This window comes from Crotalus tigris, unplaced genomic scaffold, assembly GCF_016545835.1.
Source record: "Crotalus tigris isolate CLP2741 ecotype Arizona unplaced genomic scaffold, ASM1654583v1 scf7180000017551.9496454, whole genome shotgun sequence".
Classification (NCBI taxonomy): domain Eukaryota; kingdom Metazoa; phylum Chordata; class Lepidosauria; order Squamata; family Viperidae; genus Crotalus; species Crotalus tigris.
This window is the reverse complement of record NW_024096469.1, coordinates 6297071-6319810: the sequence shown is the minus strand read 5'-3', so window position 1 is coordinate 6319810 and position 22740 is coordinate 6297071. Positions and strand designations below refer to the sequence as shown.

General features: G+C 39.1%; 1 protein-coding gene across 11 annotated transcripts in view; it reads left to right on the top strand.

Annotated features, from left to right (window-relative positions):
- Window positions 1-22740, top strand: part of RBFOX3 (RNA binding fox-1 homolog 3) — a 488491-nt gene that overhangs the window by 101153 nt on the left and 364598 nt on the right. The window contains exon 1 of one of the 11 annotated variants that reach the window (XM_039345416.1): window positions 7667-8491. The exons of the other annotated variants lie outside the window; for them this stretch is intronic. The gene's annotated coding sequence lies outside the window, so the exon portion shown is untranslated. Of the gene's footprint in view, window positions 1-7666; window positions 8492-22740 lie in introns of those variants that run through there. 11 annotated transcript variants of the gene reach the window in all.

The following is a 22740-nucleotide window of genomic DNA, read 5'->3' as shown; positions in this document are numbered from 1 at the left end:
GGTTATTCTTTTCTAGATACTCTAATAAGTTAATAATTTGTCTAACATTATTTTTCATATACCTTCCAGTTATAAAACCCGATTGATCCTTATGTATAAACTGCTGCAAGATCCCCATAAACCTATTAGCTAAAATTTTTGCAAAGATTTTATAATCCACGTTTAAAAGAGATATAGGCCTGTAATTTTTAGGCAATGTAAGATCTTGATTATCTTTTGGAATCAATGATATAAATGCATTACGCCAAGATGGAGGGATCTCTAAACCCTGTAATAAGTTATTAAACAATTCACACAATGGTTGAGTCATCTCTTCTACTAAAGTTTTGTAATAGATAGATGTCAACCCATCCGTACCCGGCGCTTTGCCCAATTTCAATTGTTTAATAGCTGTAACAATTTCTTCTTTAGTAATTAAGCCATTAATCTCTTTTTCCTGATCTTCTGTTAATTTAGGAAAGTTAACTTTACCTAAATAATTGTTTATATCTGTAGTTTGAATATTGGCACTCTTATATAATTTTTGATAGTATTCTAAAAAGGATTTCTTAATCAATTCTTTCTGATAAACCAATTTACCATTATAATTTATTTTATCTATATTCCTCTGTTTCTGTTTCTTTCTTAACTGATAAGCCAGCCATCTCCCTGGTTTATTAGCATTACAAAATATATTTTGTTTGAAACAATTTGCTGAGTAGATTCTTTGATTTCTTTTTCTTTTTTCTGTTGTTCTTTTTCTTTACGTTTGTGTGCTGCACGGGTCATTCTCTGTTCTTTAACCTCTGCTTGAGACATCCATACCACCTGTCCAGCAGTCATCGCACCTGTATCTTCAGATTTCTGTTCCATCTCTTTATCACTCAGGACTTTGTGCATCATGGGCAAAGGTGAGCCTGCACCCAGGACCGTTTTATAAAATTCCTTAGCTTTAGCAACTGTATTAAGTCTATAACGTGTCCCCGCATGGCTCAAAACAATGCCCATCGGAATCTCCCATCTAAATGGCATTTGTCTTGCTTTAAGTTCATTTGCTAGAAAAGCAAAATCTTTTCTGCTTCTTAAAATTTTAGGTGGAATTTCCTTTAAAATAATAATATCTTGAGCAGCAATCTGGAATCTTTTATTGTAAAAAGTTTGCAGAATCTGATTTCGCAAGGATTTCTTAGCAAAATATATCACCACATCTCTAGGCAGATTCCTCTGTTTTGCAATCCAAGAATTAACTCTATAAATTCTTTCCACTTCCCCACGTAACTCATCTTTGTCTATATTCAAAATAACAGCCAAATCATTAATCACCATTTCCATCAGATCTTGAGTTTTATCTTCTTTCAGGCCCCTTATTCTCAAAGCATATTCCATCTGTCTATACTGGAACATAAGAATATCATCTTGTGAAGTTTCCACTTTTTTCTCCATATCTTGGAATTTATAGTCCAAAAGTTCTACTGTTTCTTCAATTTCCTCCACTCTAGAGTCCAGCTTCACAACCACTGAGGCCACTCCAGATAAAGCTAGAAGTATATCATCCCTCAATATAGTATTATTCTGTTCTAAAAGCTCCTTCATCTCTTTCTTCATTTCTTCCTTGCTTTCAGATTTATTCTGTTCCAAAAGTTGCTTCATTTCCTCCCTAAACTGTGACACAGCACTTACCATTATTTCTTTAATGTCTTGTGCTGATGTGCCAGATGGGGGAGGTGAGGGTGGAGTAGTTTTAGGTTGCTGCACTGAGGGTATTATTTTAAGTTGTTGTTGCACAGTAGAGGTAGCAGGAGAAGAAGTTACCTTAGGAGCTGTAGTAGCTGGTTGTCGTTTTGAAGCCATTTCAATTTATCTTTCTTTCTTCATAAAAATACCAATAAAAAGTAAATAGTCCAAAAGTTAAAAATAAGGTGAAATAGGATAAAATGGAATCAATTTAAAAGCTCCCAAAAGATAAAGAAAAACTTAAAAAGGAAAGCAGTATTAAACAACAATTCAGCCAGTCCGTCTTTCAAAAGAAAAAAAAACTTTCAAAACGCCATTTTACTTTCACTCTCACTTTTCCGCCCGAGAAAAAAAAAAGGGAAAGCTCAAAAAATAAGAAAAAATCAACACATGCTAAATAAACTAAATAAACTAAAAAAAAATAAAATAAAACTAAACTATAAATAAAATCCTTTAAACAGTTCTGTCCGGTTTAAGATTACTCACGGTTACTTTAAATATGGAGATGGTAGCGGCGTTTCGCTTTGTTTCCAAAGAAACAAAGACAGCTGAGAGGCGGAGAAGGCAATGAACTCCGAGGGAGCACTCTTTCTACCCCCCTAAAATAAAAATCCAGGGAGGGTTAAGAGGTTGTACCTCTATTCATGCGATCTCTACCCCTTCCCTTCGCCCGGGAAGGGGAGGGCCAGCTGATGAACGCTGTGCTCCGCGGATCTGACACCATCTCAGGAGGACGGCTACAAAGTAGCCGCCATTTCCACCGCTTTAACCTGACAATGTTGTTTTTAATTCCTTCCCACTGAAAATTTGTTTTAAGTGTACTTTTGTTTTTACTTTGGGGATCATATGCTAGAATGCCAATGCTTATAACATTCACTGGCAAAATGCTCATAAAATATCTGAATGTTTGAATCTAATTAACTAAGGGGGGGGGAACTTGCCTTCTTTGGGGATTTGGAGCAGGCACACTGAGTATGTCCAAAATACACTGATTTTCCAAATTTGGTCATTTTGAGAACTTGGTAGTAAAACAGAATTGTATTTCTATTGCATGTACATGTCCCTGGACTGTTGTTAATTGATGAGGTAGAGAAACACACAGCCTATGGTTTTCTTTTTCACAAAGTTCAAAAGAGCTGGTTTCTGCCCAGTGTGAATGATGGGAACTGTAATCTGGAGAGAGGGAGTCTTCAGCCTTTCCTGCTCTGCTGTCAGCCAGGAACGCGGAATGATGCAAAGCTGGTTACAGAATATTCTGTACTGCTCTTGGCAAAACCAATTTTTCTCTACCTCATTTCCTTGGAGCTTATATTGCTAGGCTATAAAGGTTCCTTCTTCCTCCTTTTTTTAATCCTCCTAACAACATTGGGGACAAATCCTCCTCTGCAGCTGTAGTGGTAGGGGGGAGAGAGGGAGGCAGAGGGAGGGGGCAGGCCAGTGGATATCTCCAGGGGAAGAGAAAGAAAAAGGATTGGCTGCTTTATAAGATAGCTGAAATTCCTCTGCTCTACTTCTTTCAATTAAATCAAGCAGTGGATGCTTGAAACAGAGGTTCTGTGAATATTCAGGCTGCCAAGAGGTAACAAGGGCAGCTGTGGTACAGCTCTAGGGATTGCCTTCCCCTATGCATCTCTGAGGTTTGGTAAAAGTCAGCCAGGAGTGTGAGTTGAGTACTGTAGAGTGCTCCTGCATCCTTTTGTGGGGGCTGGATGTGAATGCAGGGGTAGTCCTTCTGTGAGCTTACCCTCTCACAAAGTTCTCTGCTGCAGTAAGGAATGGGGGGGGGGGTGTTTCTTGATTTTTTGGGTGCCTTCAAGCCTGTCTTGATTACGTTTTAGGTTCAAGACAGTGTGAACATTTAGGCATTCCTATTTCACTTTGTTTTGTTTGTTTGTTTTCTAGCCAGAGGATAAAACCTTGGCATGATGTAAACTGCACGTCCGTTTCTGCAAACTCCCAACGTTGTAAAATGGTTTTCTTGCTAGAAGGACAAATTTCTTCAGCTACAGGTCCTCTTTCTTCCCTTCTACATCTCCTTGTTTCCCTCTTTGGCTGGAGGGGTGATGTTGCTACTACTTTTGACAAATGGAGCAGAAGAGAAGGCCAGCCAATGTTTGTAAACTACTTAACTGTTATTTCCTCAGCTGAGGGAATCTATGTATATTCCTTTTTTTTTCTTATTTGGGATACTATATATTTTTAAACTTGTGCCTTTCTGGTGGGCAAGAGCTCATAGCCTGTGCCAAGTGTGCGTTTTGCAACATGCCTCTCTCATTTTGGGAGGCAGTGGGGATGTCATGTGTGTAAAATTAGCACTGCCTCGTTAGGCCTTTTCAGGCTAATTCAGAGTGAAATGCTCTAGCAGCAGTGGGCTGATTCTATCAGGAGAACAAGGACTAATTAAATTCACTCTGACCATCAGGCAGTAAATTATTTATATCCAGACAGATGCAATCTAATCTCTAGTATCCAACCCAACCCCCACCTTCCTCTCTTTCTGAAAGGGAGGAGAAAAGGTTATAAAAAAGGTGAATTAAAAAGAGGAAAAATAGAAAAGGAACAATGATTTGAGGTATAAAGCTGGGATAGAAAAAGAATTAAGCAAGCACCTCTATTTCCCTCTCACCTTTTCTTTAAGTCTTAAGAATGAGAGCGAATGCACTTTTGCCAATGAGATGCACAATATAAATGGGCATGCAATGAGAATAAGGATTAATTGGTAGATAGTCAACTAAATGTTTAGTTCCAGGGTAGAGAATGTGTGGCCATTGAGTTATGCTGAATATGAATGGTAAAGATACCTCCCCATTAGCTGTGCTGTCTAGGGTTCCTAGGAATTGTTGCTCAGTGACTTTTGAATGACCACAGAATTCCCTCCTTGCTTTATGGTGGAATACAGAGCTTAATACAGTACTGCAGGCAGAAGAGAATTCAAGAGCAACCTTTTAAAAGTTTGTTTTGGTTCTGCTATATAACAGAGTTCACCTTTCCCTTCAAACAAATGTGTGTGATAACTCTTATTGCATTGTAAATTAGCTTATACTACCTCATAGTTATTGATTTCCATAAAGTAAACAGTTACTTGAATTTCATCAGTTAATTAACTGGATATTTATTTATATGTGTTGTTTTTAAAAAGTTACTTTTGCCTGGTTCCTGATAAAGAATATGCAGAAATGCCTTAGTGCAGTGGTTCTCAACCTTTTTAATGCCGCGACCCCCAACCGGTCATAAGTTGAGGACTACTAAATCAGTCGTAAGTCGAAGATACTCAACTGATGCAGCACCGTTTGCAGAATGGGACTTTTGGCGGGCTCAGCAGGGCAGAGACAGCCTGGACAATTCCTATTGGCTTTTGAAAGCCAATAGAATTAGACTCTATTCAAGAGAGTGTATTCTATTGGCTTTCAAAGCCAATAGAATAAAAGGGAGTAGCACAGCTAAGGAAAAGGGGAAAAAAATGGCAGACTGCGTTGTTTGGCGACCCCCGTGAAATGGTCATTCAACCCCAAATGGGGTCCCGACCCACAGGTTGAGAACCGCTGCCTTAGTGGAAGTGCATTCAACAGCTGAAAACAGATTATCATTAAAAAAAAGCCCACTCCCAGGCAGCTGCTTACTGCTCCACAGCATGGGTGGGCTAAGCAGACATTCTGATAATCTTAAAATATTAATTTATTGCATTTACAATGGAATTTAATGTGGCATAAATGAACCACCCATGTAGTGTCCGAAGATACTGGATGATGTATTCTTTCAGATACTAAGTTCTCAAGCTATAAAGTTTTCATAGATTGATACTACCATTTAAAATTGGATGGTAAATTAACTGGAAATCAGTGAAGAAAATTTAGAGCTGATACAGGAATAGCAATAGCACTTAGACTTATATACCGCTTCACAGTGCTTTACAGCCTATGCAGTTTACAGAGTCACCATATTGCCCCCAACAATTTACCAACCTCAGAAGGATGGAAGGCTGAGTCAACCTATAATATGATATTTATGCCCCACTCAAGTCAATACTGCTGCTACCAGCATAAATTTTCCATAACATCCTCTAAGACAGCCCAGCTATAAGGCACTGCAGTTATCTAGGTGGGTTACTGAAGCTAGCCTAACTCTACTGATGTAGGGCATGAGTAGCACACTCAGATAAGCTGGTGAAAAGTATTTCATGTTGCAGTGGTTCTCAACCTTTTTAATGCCGCGACCCCCAACCGGTCGTAGGTCGAGGACTACTCAACCGGCCGTAAGTCGAGGACTACTGAACTGGTGCAGCACTGTTTGCAGAATGGGACTTTTGGCGGGCTCAGCAGGGCAGAGACAGTCTGGACAATTCCTATTGGCTTTTGAAAGCCAATAGAATTAGACTCTATTCAAGAGAGTCTATTCTACTGGCTTTCAAAAGCCAATAGAATAAAAGGGAGAAGCACAGCTAAGGAAAAGGGGAAAAAAATGACGGACTGTGTTGTTTGGCGACCCCCGTGAAATGGTCGTTCGACCCCAACCCGACCCATAGGTTGAGAACCACTGCTTTAAGGATAGTGCAACCTTCTCAGTAACAGATTGAATGCTCACTCTATCATGTCCGGCTTGGGTTTCATTTTATTGCCTCATCCAGTCAGGCACATATTAGACACTTCTGTTATCTCAGATGGATCAGATGAACATATTTTAGAAAGTGGGGTGTGAGGCCCACATAAAGTGAAAACCTTTTTCTTGGCTTCTGAAACTGAGAGCCAAACCAATATTGCATTATTCATATAAACTGGAAAAACCAAAGTTCTTACGATATACCGTAGTTGTACTTTTATCTTCACCACTAAAACAAATTACCTGGAATATTCAGAGTGGTTCTCCTATCTGGGAATATTCTAGGAGTTGGAGTCCATATGTACGCTGTACGGTGGGCGGTAGGTTGAGGTGGGAAGGGCTATTCTATTGCAAGTTGGATAACATAGTGCTTCATTCACTTTGGCATATGCCTACAGATTTTCAAACACAGTAGACTAAAAAAGAATCTCAGATGTGCAAAGATTTGAATGCTGTAAATGTGCATACCGTAATTCAAATTATTTAGAATAAGAGATCAATGAGAGATAAAACCAGATATTTTTTTTAGAAAGGAAAGGAAAAAGAAAGGATGGTCAAATTATATTTAATGTTAGTTGTTGCCTCATTTTAACTGCAGCAACAATAAACTTGGCTACTGTGTATGTGGTTTCATGGTATGAGTCTGAGAATAAAAGGCAGGTGTAAATGTCATCTATTCTTCCAGGTGCACTTAGTAAAAGAGGGGTCATGGTGTTCTTTCAAAGATCCTTAAGAAAGTTACAATTATTGCCATATGTATAATGGCCTGAAAAGTAGGAGCATTTGTGCATTATTAGGTGATACTCTATGTAATGCATATAACTTCTTTGTTTTCAGAATTCAAATGTCCCAGGGTAGATTTCATCTTGGGAATATTTTTATTTTTACATTGATAAGATTTTTTCATAGTTTTGTTTCTGTTGTGTGTTAAAGCCTCTTTGAGACTTTAAAGACTTGTGTATTAAAACAAAATTCTGGAGAAGTTCATTTCAAGTAAGTAGATAAACAGTATATTCTAATGTGAATGCTCCAACACTGGAAGTTTTTAAGAAGAGACTGGACAGTCATTTGTCTGAAATAGTATAGGGTTGGCCTAAATGACCTCCAAGGTCTCTTCCAACTTTATTATTATTATTATTATTATTATTATTATTATTATTATCATCATCATCATCATCATCATCATCATCATCATCATCATCATCAAAAACTGAAATCAAAGCATCTTCTTTTAAGATCAGTTTCACTTATCCTGGGAATGAATGGCTATTGCTTTCAGTAGCAGTAACTAGTTTTTGGATACTAAAGGTGTACATATTCTCCCCCCCCCCTTGAATGTAACAGAATGTGTGAGCTAGTGAGAAATCATTATCTTAAAAGGCTATGCTCAAAATACATCCTGAGCATGACGTCATGGTGTCTTATGCTCACTTTTGTCTTCTGAGGTAAATAATATACAGTATGATAATAATAATTAAGGGACGTTTATAAGTCTGTGTGAGTTAGTGATTTTGAACTTTATAGTTTATGAACCAGCAGTGTGGTGGCCTAGTGGTGAAGACATCGCCTCCCACTCAGAAGATTGAGAGTTCAATCCTAGGTAGTGGCAGATGTTTGTCTCTTAGGGCGCAAAGTAAAAATATCTGCTGCAAGCTCTGCATGGTGTCAGGAAAGGCATCCGGTCAGTAAATGCTCAGCTCCATCTAGTCCCCCAGTCTCCACTCTGAATTAAAGGATTACAGGGTCATAAAAAGGGAATTCTATAGTTTATGAAAATTGGGGTTTCTATATTAGAATTAAAAATGGTGTGATATAGTGACTTAGTGTATTACAGTATGACTAGAAAAACTTGCTGCATGTTATTTGCCCAGTCACTGTGTCTGAATTTATCTAATGTTTAAGTTACAGAGCTGTAAGAATAAAAATAGGAAGGGGGGGGAAATGCCATATGCATTGGAAAGATGCTTTTACTGAAGGAAGAGCAGAATAAGGGATGAAGTTTTTGGATACATGTTGATTGATAACATTGTCTTAAAAATTCTTGAAAGTAATTCATCCTGTCCATTTTCATATATCTCACCAGTCTCAGGAAACTTCAGAGAAGAATATCAAGAAATTCAAACTACTTTACTGTACACATATGAAAATCATTTCTGCACAGAAGAAAATCACCCCAAATTATGTAGATAAGTCTTGTCCATTTCATTCCAATGTTTTTTTTACTGTTTTATTTAGGAAAAAAATGAGAGATCTTTACTGAGCATTGTTTCAGCTGTAGAATGTTCAGCTATAATTTGACTATTTGCAGTTGTCCCTTGGATAATGGCCATTTATGAGTCTAGCTTTCATAAACACACAATAATTTTCAAATCTAATGACTGTTGTAATATCATCTGGAGATGGATTCTAATTAAGCTGATGTATTATATGCAAAAGCTAGGAAACACATACTGAGATTCATGATGTAGCTGTCCAACAAGAGCACAATTTCGGAACAGTTTTAGGAATCAGATAGTATCCCCTGCCATCAGTTGAGCATTCCAGAATGCGTGCGAAGATGGCATAGTTTTGGCAGTGGTATATAATGTTTGCTTCTAGAATTCCATATTAGGAATAATTAAGCCAAAAACAAGTTGTTGCCTTCTCATTTTTGACTAGCATTTGATTGCCATATATTTCCACTGTTGTCCTTAAGCTTCTTTGTTTCTTTATCCAAAGGATCATTTAACTTGACTTCCAAGAGCCCTTCCTTTTAGGGTTGCTAATGCAGCCCTTCTCTCCCACAGAAAGAACTTTAAAGATTTTTGTTATTGTTATCTGACCCTGTGTTTGATTAGATCATTTTTGTGTCTCAATGGTAACATAAGCTTCAACTGCTTAAAAGCAGCAGTTCACCCTAATTAACTATTGAGCTGGGGACCTACCACTACTTCCCTTTGAAAAGAAAGAATGGGATGGAAACCAGAAAGAAGAATTTTTGGCTTATTCCTTTAGGTTTGTGAAAATTTGCAGTATCTAGCAGATAATTTCTGATTAATACTATCATGTTTAGGGAGAAAACTACTTGACTGTGGTAAAGATGCAATATAGTATACTAACTTCCAGGAAGAAGACATGATGGATTTCATTATGTTATGTAGAATTTTTAAAAGGGAAGGGAGAATTTCATTCTTTCAGAGAGTTATTTTTTTAATTCATGCAATGAAAAACATACATACAAAAATGACAAAGCTACTCAACTAATATTAAGATGTTCCAGTGAGGGAGGTTTCATAGACAGCCTTATTCATTTGTTTTAGAAATGTCCAGACCAATGTTTTAGAAATGTCCCAGACCATTTTTTCAGGAATGGGATTAATTGTCTTATATTAATGATATAAATCTTTCCAAGACGAAATGAGCTGTATGTTTGCACATGTTGCCTACAATAAACATAGACCTTTTTCTTTGTTTCCCGAATACTGTGTCTGTGACAATTTTTTTTAAAGAAATGACTTGAAATGAATCTCAGAACCAAGTTTTTATTTACACACACACAAATACACACGCCTCTGATGATTAGTGTACTCTTGAGGTATTTGTTCAGAAGTTTGTGAAGAAATCCTCTGTAAGTATCCTTCCATCCTGAATTTCCACCGTCATTCAGTCATTCTTCATCCTCTCCTACCAGTTCTTTGTCCCCTGATATTCAGCTCTATAGAATGCCTGAACAGCTTTCAATTCCTCCTTCACCCATTTTCTGCTGCTGATGCTCCTCCTCCTTCTCCACGCTTCTCTTTCAACCATCAGCAGCTTTCTCAGTTCTGTACTTAGGTCATTATATAAATAGACAGGATGTTTGGTTTTGGTAAGCACACAGTTAAAACATACTGAAAACGGATTTTGCACAGATAAAGGAAGGGTTTCTCTGATATATGGGGAGTGTTTGTTTTGTACTTATATGAGTATAATATTTATATTTATATTATATTCATGAATATAATCCCCCACTGGTTAGCTGTTACAGTCTAGGAAAAGCTAAATTACATGGATTTGGCTTGCCTTAGAACATATATGGATGAGGGGCTATAAGAAAATCACAAGGAGAAAATATGTGTATAATAATGTATAATAATAATAATAATATGAATTATTCTTAGTAAGAAGTAGAACATGAAGGAAGAAAAATGTAAATAAGAAGTAACGGGGCTATAAGGACAATTATTCTAAAGAAGAATAGGGGAAATGTAAATATTAGATTACCATTATGTAATTGCTGTAAAAAAAGGAGGCGTATATATTGTGTGTGTATGTGTGTTATGTTTTGCTTTGTTCTGTTTTGTCTTGTTGGTTAAAAATAAAATTAAAAAAAAAAAGAAAATCACAAGGCTTTGGCTACTCTGGGAAAGCAAAAAAAACAACAAACATTCTAGAAGTAGGCAATGCTAAGTCACTTCCATAGCGTTGCCAGAAAGCTGCATTTATTCACCAGGAGTCAAGCTGAAGGGCATAATTACCTTTTAATCACACACACACACACACACACACACACACACACACACACACACACAACTTCCCATCTAATTCTTCGTGCTAGAGGGGAAAGAAAAAAGCAGCAGCACGAATGTGGACTCCCCCAGAATTCTCTTTCAGGGCTGGCCTCTCTGTATAAGACAAGTTTGTTCTCTCCACCTGCAGACATTATTATGAAAATGGGCACTTGGTCTCCTGTAGCCAATTATTGTTTGCCACAAGTGGTCAGCCAAGTGCTGAATTACAGGGTTGTTTTATATCTCCCAAGGCCACCTCGATTCCCCCCCCCCCTTTAAACAAGCAGATAGATCTACCTTCATGCAGAGCTTGCAGTCTAGGCAATAAATAATATGCCCAAGCTGCTGATCTGATGCTACTTTCCCTGGTAAATGTATTGTTCCTTCTTATTTTCTTATTTTAAGCATATACTGTAAGCCTTCTGGAATTTTCAAAGAAACACACTTTTTTCCTGCTCTTCTGTCATCTTGCTTGAAGGAGTTGCATTTAAGAGCTCTTTTTGGCTCTGTCAATTTCTTTAGAGTGAAAGCAATTGTTTCATTCATTTTCAGTTAAGCCACAGAATCTTCTAGTGCAGGGGTGTCAAACTGCTGGCCCACGGGCCGGATGCGTCACATGGAAGTCGTGCCCACCCCATTGCTGGCAATGGCAAAACCATCCCGATACGTTGCGTGACATCACGTGACATTGCGAGTTTGACATGTCTGTTCTAGTGGATTTAAATGCTTTGACTGATCCATGTTCCTATCAATGGAGACTTCAGTTGTAGATATGGATTACAGGTAATTCTCAACTTACGACCACAATGGATCCCAACATTTCTGTTGCTAAACAAAATAGTGTTGTGAAATAGTGTTGTGGGTTGTGCTTCATTTTGCAAGCCTGGTTTGCTACAGTTGTTGAGTGAATCACTGCAGTTATTAAGCGAATCATGCAGTTGTTAGGTGAATCTGCTTACCCTATTGGTTTTGCTTGTCAGAAGCCAGCTGGGAAGGTTACAAATAATGTTGACATGACCTCTGGCAGTACAACTGTCATAAATACATGCCAGTTGTTAAGCACCTGAATTTTGATCCCATGACCATGGGGATGCTGCAACAGACATTAAGTGTGAAAAATGATCCTAAGTCACTTTTTTCAGTGCCGTTGTAGTTTTGAACAGTCACTAAATGAATGGTTGTTAGTTGAGGACTATCTGTACTAAATCCTTTAACATGTAGGATGGTTTTTATACAAAGATCTGGAATGTAATCTGTCTCATCTCCGTGTTAGGGTTTTTACTGTTCTTTCCATTAAAATGTAGTTAGCTACTTAATCTCTTTTTACTGATAGTTTTATAGGTAGTCCTCGTCTGCAGTTACATCAGTGATGAAAAAGTAACTTTGTGAATGATCCTTGCATTTATGATCTGCAGGAAAGGAAAGCTGAAGTAAGATCACAAGCACAGTAAGTTTCATTTACTGACTGCTTCATTTAATGACCAAGTTGCAGTTCCCAATTGTGGTCACTAAACAAGGACATACCTGGTCATCAGAGCCAAAGTAGGTGCCGAAATGCAAAACTGTGTCCTCATCAGAGCATTAAAATAGAATCTGGTACAGGCAAACTCTTAAAGTCTGATAATTTCAGCTGCTGCAGACTGAAATACATATTACTTCATTCTTAACTGTTGCACATTGATTTCCTGTGTTCATGCAGCGGTGAGCAAAGATTATTTCTTATATGCATGTTGGTTATACCTATTAAGTAGCACCCTTACAAAAGGTGCACACATTTCTGAGGTAAATGGGGAAGCCTAAGATCTCTTTTAACACCAGTTGTGGCAGGGCATTGGAGGAATAATGAAATATTCACTTCCAGGTTCTATAAACTGATTTAGTAATATGGTTGAATCTGAAGACACAAGTCTGCTTGCTTTGCCTAATAATGGATGACAAATAAACATAGACAACATTCTCTGTTCATTTGATTAATCTTCCCAGTGCCTTCTGCAAACTAATCACCTAAAAGACAGCAACTGACCTGGCTGATACCTTATTTCCACTTTGCCTCTCCTTTGTGAATAGCACACTGATAACACTTCCTTATTTGCAGAGATAGCATTGTTGATGTACAGCAACGTGAGTTGCTCGATGCTCACACACTGTAGCTGTATGTAGTTGAGGGCTGGGAAAGAGGTTACTATAGACCAGTGTTTCTCAACCTTGACAATTTTAAGGCATGTGGACTTCAACTCCCAGAATTCCACAGCCAGAATTGCTGGCTGTGGAATTCTGGGAGTTGAAGTCCACATGCCTTAAAATTGTCAAGGTTGAGAAACACTGCTATAGACTTATTTGTTTTCAGCAGGATTATTGCAGGCCTGAAGACAGTGCAACCCAGAGCATGTAAGCTATTCCTTCTAAAATGCTTTTCAGTACCATGAGATTTCCATTGTCATCATGGACTATGTGGAAGTACAGAATCTACTTCAAAATGTCAGGTTAAGCCAATGTTTGCAGGAGAACATCATATGGTCATGAGACACGAACATAGCTCATCTTTATCTCCAACTGGTGAAAGTCAGTGAGATTAGTGAGGTAAACAAGCATACCATCTATCAAATAAACAAAAGACTGAGAAAAAGCAACATGAAAAAGCCAAACCATGGGTTTAATCTGCGGATGAATTAGATAATGGGAGGGCTGATTAAACAGCTTTTCTTAGAGCAGTGGTTCTCAACCTGTGGGTCGGGACCCCATTTGGGGTCGAACGACCATTTCACGGGGGTCGCCAAACAACGCAGTCCACCATTTTTTCCCCCTTTTCCTTAGCTGTGCTACTCCCTTTTATTCTGTTGGCTTTTGAAAGCCAATAGAATAGACTCTCTTGAATAGAGTCTAATTCTATTGGCTTTCAAAAGCCAATAGGAATTGTCCAGGCTCTCTCTGCCCTGCTGAGCCCGCCAAAAGTCCCATTCTGCAAACGGTGCTGCACCAGTTGAGTAGTCCTTGACTTATGACCGGTTGAGTAGTCCTCGACTTACGACCGGTTGGGGTCGCGGCATTAAAAAGGTTGAGAACCACTGTCTTAGAGGGAGGCATTAAGAATTTTCTTCTGGCTTAGATAAAATTTGTTGGAAGGGAGAAGGGTGGAGTGAGTGGCAGGACAGTTAGCTAAGCAGACCTTTTTTTCCCTCTTAAATCATTCATGGACCTAATCATTATCAGAACTTTCTATGCAGGAAATTAGTTTGTCCTTTCCCATCTCAGCTCTTGACTTCCTGGTTCTCCTTTGCAAAGATTAAAGGGGGAAAAGTTTCAACTGATGACAATGGCACATTCTTCTGTCTAGTCCTCAATTACTTTTTAAAGCTCTGTGTGCAAAACTAGAGTAAGATTCAAGCTCCATGGTGGTTAGAAGTTTTAGGGGAAGTGTGGCTCCTTACCCAAAGACACTTTCCCCATTCCCCCAGAAAGCTGATGAAAGTAAGAGTTAATCATGCAACCTCTAAAAATAATTATTTTAAATGCTCTGTCTTTGTAAATCAGTAGAGTTGTTTTAAATAACACAGCATTACTTTCCTGTGATCTTAATCTGAAGTTAATAAAAAAAACCCTTTGTATTTAAAGTATACAAATTAAGCTAATACCTAATAAATGCAGTGGCCTGCATGGTTTTGTGCAGGCCTAGAATTGCACATATGCCACCTCTCCTGTGAAAGCTGCATTGGCTGCCAATTTACTTTGGGGTTCAATTCAAGGTGACCCTGACCCTGACCCTAACTGTTGTGTCCTGAGCCTGCAAATGGTCCCGGGCAGACCAAAAGCTGCCCGGGACCAGACTGGCTGTCGCTAGCCTTGCATGCGTGCGCAAGGTGCGAAAACAGCCGGATTTCTATTGGCTGACACTGTCCGGGTTTTGGATGTTATAAAAGGCCTGCGTGTCTTTTGCTTGTTGCTGGTTGTAAGGAGAAATCAATAAAGAAAGCTTTGCTGTTCATCATGCGTCTTCGTTTAATGCCTGCAACCCGAAAACACAAAACTAACCCTAACCCTAACCCTGAACACATAGTTATGCCAATGAGTTTGGGGACTCCAGAGTGATATGGAGCCCATTAAATAAATTATTTGATTGTTGTCACTGGAGGTGGGGGTTATTGCTTTTTATATTTTTGTTATGGGGATTTTATCCTTGTAAGCTGCCTGGAGTTAGTGAGAGTGAGTTGGGTGGCCATATAAATTGTCTTAAATAAATGAAATAAGCAAACAAATGTTGCTAACCATCATTTTTCTGTTAGACATACAATTCAGGAATATTGTGGCTTGGATTTGTCCTATTGCTGCCATATTTCAGGCTAAAACCAATAGGTTAGTTTGTATGACCTTAGATTATTTGTGTATTAACAATGCATATGTTCCTCTTGACTATAACTGTAGTAGTGAAATCTACCAGACTTTTAAAATAATGTCATACGACACTGGATGGAATTGACACTTGATTTACTGCATGGATTCTTGATCCATGTTAATGGTTTTGGGTTTTTTTGAAATTTTGTTTATAACATAATTGTCTGGGGCTTTCCTTTTTCTTCCTTTCTTTTTTCGGAATACTATTATCCTGACTATTAAAGTTGAGGTTCCATCTTTTTTCCATTATTACTTTTTGTATATCATTTTTTTTTTAAAAAAAATAGAACCTGCTGGTGTAGAAAGAGTTCAAGCATCCTCCTCAGTTTGATGATACCAATTTCAAATAGAGCCCAACAGTATTCTTAGCCCAATGAGAAAGAGACAGAGAGAGAGAGAGAGAGAGAGAGAGAGAGAGAGAGAGAGAGAGAGAGAGAGAGAGAGAGAGAGAGATTATGTTGGCTGCATGTTATATACAGCTTACTATCTGTATATAACTTAGCTTAACATCTAATTTGATCCTAAGAGACCTTATTTGTTTTTAGGTTCCCCCTTACAAGTCTAATGCAAATGGAAATGAAAGATGGTACTTTCCTGCAGGGAGGGCAGGGAGTTTGAATGATTACCTTCTGAGGAATGAATGTCTCAGGATAATGTGGCAGGGTCCAATCTGGGTCGGTCACCGGGACCATGAGGTTTTGTCTTCTGGACTGGTGCTGGAGCCCATCTTCAAGGACCTTCTCTCTAGCAGAGTGTGTGCTGTTCTATTTGTGGTATTTATAGTGCCTGTTGTAAGTGGCTTTTTAGATGTTGATTGGGGTGTGTTGATGGCTAGCTTTTAAGTCATTAGCTGTTGTTTGCTTCTACTGCCCAGCCCTCGCCTTCTAAGTACTTGATAGGCTGGTAGTAAATCAGCACTCCTTTTGACTGATGAGGAGCCTGTTTCCCAGGCCTCAATCACTTCCCTGACTGTTTTTGTGCCTGCCCGTCCAACAATCGTAGTAGCTGTAAAATGAATGTGTGTCCTTGTTCATTGCAGTGTGATTCTACCAATGAGTTCAGTTCTCTTTATCTGACCGCTCGCTTGTGTTCTGACAGATTATCTTCTGAATTTAAAAAGGCTTATATATCAACCGGTAGGCTGATATAAAACTCTTTTCTATTTTTGGAAGTATGGCTGAGGATCAGGAGAATTTTGAATTGTTTGGATCCAAAGCTTTTTTTTTTAATCCATCCAAATTTTGCCTCTGTCCACTCGTTTTATTTGTTCTGATATCAGAGCTCTGATATTTAAAAGTATATGCAGGTGCTGCTCAATATAACCACTCATTGAGTGACTGTTTGAAGTTAACAATGGCACTGAAAAATGTGACTGATGAGCACTTTTCACACTTAAGACTATTGCAGCACCCCCATAATCATGTGATCAAAATTCAGATGCTTGGCAACTTGCATGTATTTATGATCCTTGCAGTGTCCCAATGTCATGTGGTCAACCTTTGCAACTTTCTGACAAAGTCAATAGGGAAGCCAGATTCACTTAATAACCATCTTGCTAACTTAACAACTGCAGTGATTCACTTAACAACTGTGGCAAGAAAGGTAGTAAAATGGGGCAAAACTCACTTAACAACTTTTTTGCTTAGCAACAAAATTGTAGTCATTAGTCAAGGACTACCTCTAGTGCAATTTTGCTGTAAGTGTTGTGAAGAAGGATTAGAGATGTGATGGCTTTCTCAATAATGGATCCCTTTGTCTGCCATCTGTTTGTTCAAAGCAAAAGCTGATGTATTCTGTAGAACATTCTCCCCAGGATCACAATACTTCAGTCTAAATAAACTTCAAGATAGATTGTAGTGATCGCATAGAAAGAGTTTCTCCAGGATGATCTGTGCCCAAGTGGTCATCCAACAGTGAGCCACAGCAACCCAGTATATAAATTATGCACCATACAAGGGTATTGCTTGGAGAGATTACCAGTTGCAATATAAAAAAAAATGTTTTAACAATGTACGAGTCCATATTTACATGGTTGAAATACTAAAAATAAATAGTTTGTAACAGTTCACATGCACATGGCTGGAATATTAAAAAAATGTTTTCATGCACAAGGGTGCTTTATATACCAATGAAAACACTCATCACCAGTGTAGTTGAGTCTATCACCTTGCAGCTGGTTGTCTTCTTTTTTCTCTTTCTTTCTATTTTTCCTAGCACTGTAGACTTCTCCAGAGACCTAAGTCTTTGTATAATACATAAAAAATATGATAATTGGAGTCTTGCTCAAGCGTACCTTGAATGAGAATTCTAAATTGATTTGTTCTGTGAACTATTTGTGTTCTTGGGTTTCCAATAGTATTCTTAGAAGTCCAACATCAATGTTCAAAAGTGTCAGTAATCTTTCTATCTATCTTTCTTCAAAGTCTAACTTTTGTTTCCATAGAGTGTCACAAGGAGAACCTATTTGCATGGTTAGAGAGTGTCCTCGACTTACAACCATTCATTTAGTGACTGTTCGAAGTTACAGTGATATTGAAAAAAGTGACTTACGACTGTCCTTGGACATAGAGACAGTCACAGCATCTCCACGATCACTTGTTCAAAACATGGGCATTTGGAAACCATGATGTATTTACAGTGGTTAGTGTCCCTGGGTCATGTGGTTACCATTTGCTATCTTCCTTTCTTCTGATAAGCAAAGTCAGTGGGGGAAGCCGTATTTGCTTAACTTAACAACTACTGTGATTTATTTAACAATCATCAACATTGTATCTAAATATATTTCCCTATTCCTTCATTGCTTCTCTACCAAGTGTTGGTCCGTGGTATATTTCTTGACTGCTAATTCCTTTAGTGTTAACAGTCAATCCTAAAAGGCAGAAACTATTCACCACATCAGTATCTTTCTTGTCAATGTAGTGATAGCTAAGAATGATGGAAGTCCCAGGTCCCAGGCCTCCTGCCTCAGAAGCCCTTGATTGGGCTCGATTTTGCTCTCCTCCTCTAGGATAGCTGCTTGGTGATTCTTGTTGCCACCATCTATCTTCCAAGAGGTACCTCACCTATTATCCACTTCCAAACACAGGAGTATGTGTGTGAGAGAGGGTTGTCACCCTTTGTATTGCTTTTCGGGCAACTGAAGAATCAAAACTCAAATGTTAAACTCATTTCTGTAGTGCCACCTGCTTGAACCTGGAGGTGTAGTTTCTAGAGAATTCAGCCTTTTCTTCTATCTTGGGAAATAAATAATCTCACAGAAGATGAATACAATAAAACTTTATGGGGGGGGGGGAGAGGGAAAATGTAAAAAAAAAAAAAGGTTGGTATTAAAATGAAGACCTTCATAGTAGAAGAGACTAAATACAGAGCTGCCCATGTCACCACAGTACCACGGCTTGAATGTAGTTAAGAAAGAAAAATCCAAAATAAAATGCAGCATTCTTGACAGACCAACTTTCTGCCCAAAGTCTCTGAAAAAAGACTAGTAAAGAAGGTAGTAATATACATTTTTGTCTCTCTATCTTGACGGACGTAGTATGAAATAGGAATGAAATTAAATGCCCAATTTCAGAACTTATAAAGAAAATTAGATTTAGCACAACACAGAAAGTAGAAATTAAAAACCTAGCACAGATTCCTGGCCATACACTTACTTAGCTTATTTCTATAATCTTGAAGCAAATGCTCCCTTCTTTAATTTTCCTGGATTTCTCCAGCTTTTAGGCTATTCTAAAGTCTCTTAGATGCTATGTGGAATGATGGTAGGAACCTCTTTTTTCAGACTTGCCCCTCACAGTGATTTTTGGTTTAAAAAAGGCCACCACCCCCCCACCAGTATGTCCAACTGGAAGTGGGGCTGAGCTCTCTGCAAGTGACTAAGAGCCATGTCTCACTTTTGGTGGTATGGATGATAAGCCTGTAGCCTGGCATGCAGGTTCATAACAAAGTCAATGTCGGGACTCTTTTTCTGTGGAAGACTATTTGACCCTTGGGAAAAGTAAATCTGAGATTAAAATATGGAACAATTATAGACAAGGCAAAAATTAGCAGTACTGTTTTTTTATTAATAAAGGAGAATATTTGTAGCTCAGAGTTGAAATGAAGGCTGTCTCTGGTTGTCTCTGAGCTTGGTTGTTTTCTTGCAGAATCATGCTGTTACCTAGTTTGGGTAATGAAATGTCTGCAAGAAAACAAGCTCAGAGAACAGCAAGGGCCCCTCTCTATTTTTTATCCACACCAAATCTTTTTTTTTTCTTATTTCAGTGACCTACCTGTCTTTTCTGGACTATTGCCTTGGGTAGCGGGCTGGACTAGAAGATTTCCAGGGTCTCTTCCAACCCTATGCTTCTATTACCACTCTCCTACACCTTTCTGTGTTAGAACCACTTCCTCAAGAAAATATGATTTTGCTCCAGACTTGGTGTGGAATGTGAGTAAAGACAGCATAAAATGCTGGTGAAACTAAACTCCTTGGAAAGTGGCTTAAGAGGAGTAGGTAGCTCATGCTCTATTAGAAGTGCTATTAGGAAAGAGTTGGAATTAAGATTGCTGGGAGAAATATCAACCACCTAAGATATGCAGATGATACCACTCTAATGGCAGAAAGTGAAGAGCAACTAAAGAGCCTCTTTTGCGGGCGAAGAAGGAGAGTGCAAAAGTTGGCTTGAAACATTAAGAAAACCTTAACATTAAGAAAACCAAAATCATGGCATCCGGCCCTCTCAATTCCTGGCAAATAGATGGGGAAGAAATGGAGGTAGTGACAGATTTTATTTTTCTGGGCTCCAAGATCACTGCAGATGGGGACTGTAGCCAAGAAATTAAAAGACGCTTGCTCCTGGGGAGGAAAGCTATGGCAAATCTAGACAGCATACTAAAAAGCAGAGACATCACCCTGCCAATAAAAGTATGTATAGTCAAGGCCATGTTTTTTCCAGTTGCAATGTATGGATGTGAAAGTTGGACCATAAGAAAGGCTGAGCAACAAAGAATTGAAGCCTTTGAACTATGGTGCTGGAGAAGACTCCTGCGAGTCCCTTGGACTGTAAGGCATTCAAACCGGTCTGTCCTAGAAGAGATCAACCCCGACTGCTCTTTAGAAGGCCAGATCCTGAAGTTGAAACTCAAATACTTTGGCCACCTAATGAGAAGGAAGGACTCACTGGAGAAGGGCCTAATGCTGGGAAAGATTGAGGGCAATAGAAGAATGGGACGACAGAGAATGAGGTGGCTGAATGGAGTCACTGAAGCAGTAGGCGTGAGCTTAAATGGACTCCAGAAGATAGTAGAGGATAGGAAGGCCTGGAGGAACTTTGTCCATGGGCTTGCGATGAGTTGGACATGACTTCTCAATTAACAACAACAATTAGGAAAGATTGTTCCTATCAGGAATACCTTCTCAGCCAAGGAACTGTTACTTTTCTAAAGGGGAATACCAGGTGGGCAGGGTGGTGCTGTGTAATGTTGGGCCTTGTTGCCCAAAGGAAGGACTAGACAGAGTAACGTTTAATGCTGAAGACCTGATCCTATTAGGCATAGCTCCAAATGCCAAGAGAAAGAATTATAGTACAATCTTCTATTCAAAAATTAAGCCCTCCAGAGTTCAGTGTGACTTGTGCAAGTCCGTGTTCAGAAATGCAACCTGAATCACAATTCCTTAAAGCTGGAACAAACTGCTTTCTCAGCCTGCATTACCATTCATTACATTCATTTAGTAGATTTCTATACCATCGTTTGAAAGGTCTATCCGGGTCATTTGTAATGCAAGCTCTAATCACTGACAGTAAGAGACAATATACTCACACACAGTTTAATTAGTCTAGAAATTTGTCTGCTTCTGATAAAAAGGTGGTTGGTTTAACCTTGAACCCATGGATATTGTGGCATTCTTTTACTGTGACCATCACAAACCTGAAGGTTCTTCTTTTCTGCACTTTTGCTCCTTTTGTACTTTTTCCACCAATGAGTAAAACATTTTGCCCACCTTGCGCTAAACTTTAGTCCATGTCCCAGTCTGTCACTTTTGTTTCCTGGAGTATGAAAGAAAACTAGCTGAGTTCTTCAGTTAGTTCCTGCTCTCCTTATCTCCTACTGTTCAAGGGATGGGTCCAAGCCCAATCCTACAATTCCCTTTGCTCCTTTTGTTTTTTACCTTTGAGAGGATGACAAGGAACAACTAGAACAGTGTTGGAAGCACTTGTCTTATAGAGCTGAGATAAACCAGGAAATTGCAAGAAAAAATTTATGCAGTTGACATAGTCATGTCTTCTCTCATGGAAAGTCAGTGCTAAACCATTACGCGAGTTGGTAAGAATGAGGGGGTAGAACCAGGTGGCAAATCTATCAGACTGAGTCACTTCTTAATCATTTGCCACCTGAAACAAAATGCATGGACATGTGTGCATAGACATTTCACATTAAAAATGCTTCATTTCAGGGTTGAAACAGTATTTCGAGCTCATAAGACTTCCAAAATGGTCAAAATGCTTGTTGCCATTTTGAAATAGCGCACTTCACCTCAATAGTTTAGATTCAACAATTTGAGGAGTTGGTGTTGAAAAGGGCCAAGAGACAGCTAGAGGTCCACTGGAGGAAAACAAAGAAATCATTGAAAACATTGGTTAGAGCTACTATTAAGGCCTACCTTAATAGGTGATAAGAATGGCAAAATGTGATGATAAAAGTGGCAAAATGTCACTATTTGTCTGTTCTTATTGCATCCATAGATTATCACCTGGCCGCCCTGTTCAAACCACCCAGTTCTTCTTCAGGGCCATGATCATCTCCAGGGCCATGCAGAGGAGTTTGTGGACACCCGACAGATAAAATCATTCAGATGTACTCTAAGTTAGAGACTAAGCAGGAAGCAGGTCCATTAGAGATGCCTGGGAAATGGACTTACTAGTTATCTGGGAGCAGTTTGATCCATTGAAACTGAGAAGTAGACAGAGTCTTTGGGGCTATTAGCACAATTAATTGCTTATTGGATCCACATCCCTCCTGATTAGTGGCCTCTAGCAGCTCAGGCAGGGAGGTTGCTATGCAGCAGGGACGTTGGTACAGCAGCAAGAATCCCAATTAATCCCAAGAGCCCAGCCTCAGAAACAGGATCTTACTTGGGGACCATGCCTTCTGAAGGCCAGGAGAGATTTCTGAATGACAACTGCCACTCCCCCTGCCCTGCCCTGAAGTCTTGATTGGTGACAAACCCACCTGGACATATCCCTGAGAGGAGAGAGCCAGGTCTGGAGAGAGCCAGGTCTGGCGGGAGTGGGATGGGGTAGTGCACCCATCCTTGCTGTACTTGACCTCTCAGTGATTGTCGATACTATCGATCATGGTATCCTTCTGGAGCGGCTTCGGGGGTTGGGAGGGGGGGCTTGGGCTATTCTGGTTCACTACTTTGCTCTGTGGCCACTCTCAGTTGGTATTAATAGGAGGTGAGAGATCCAGCCCTCACCTGCTGTTTTGTGGGGTCCCACCAGGCCCAGTACTCTCTATTTAACATTTACAT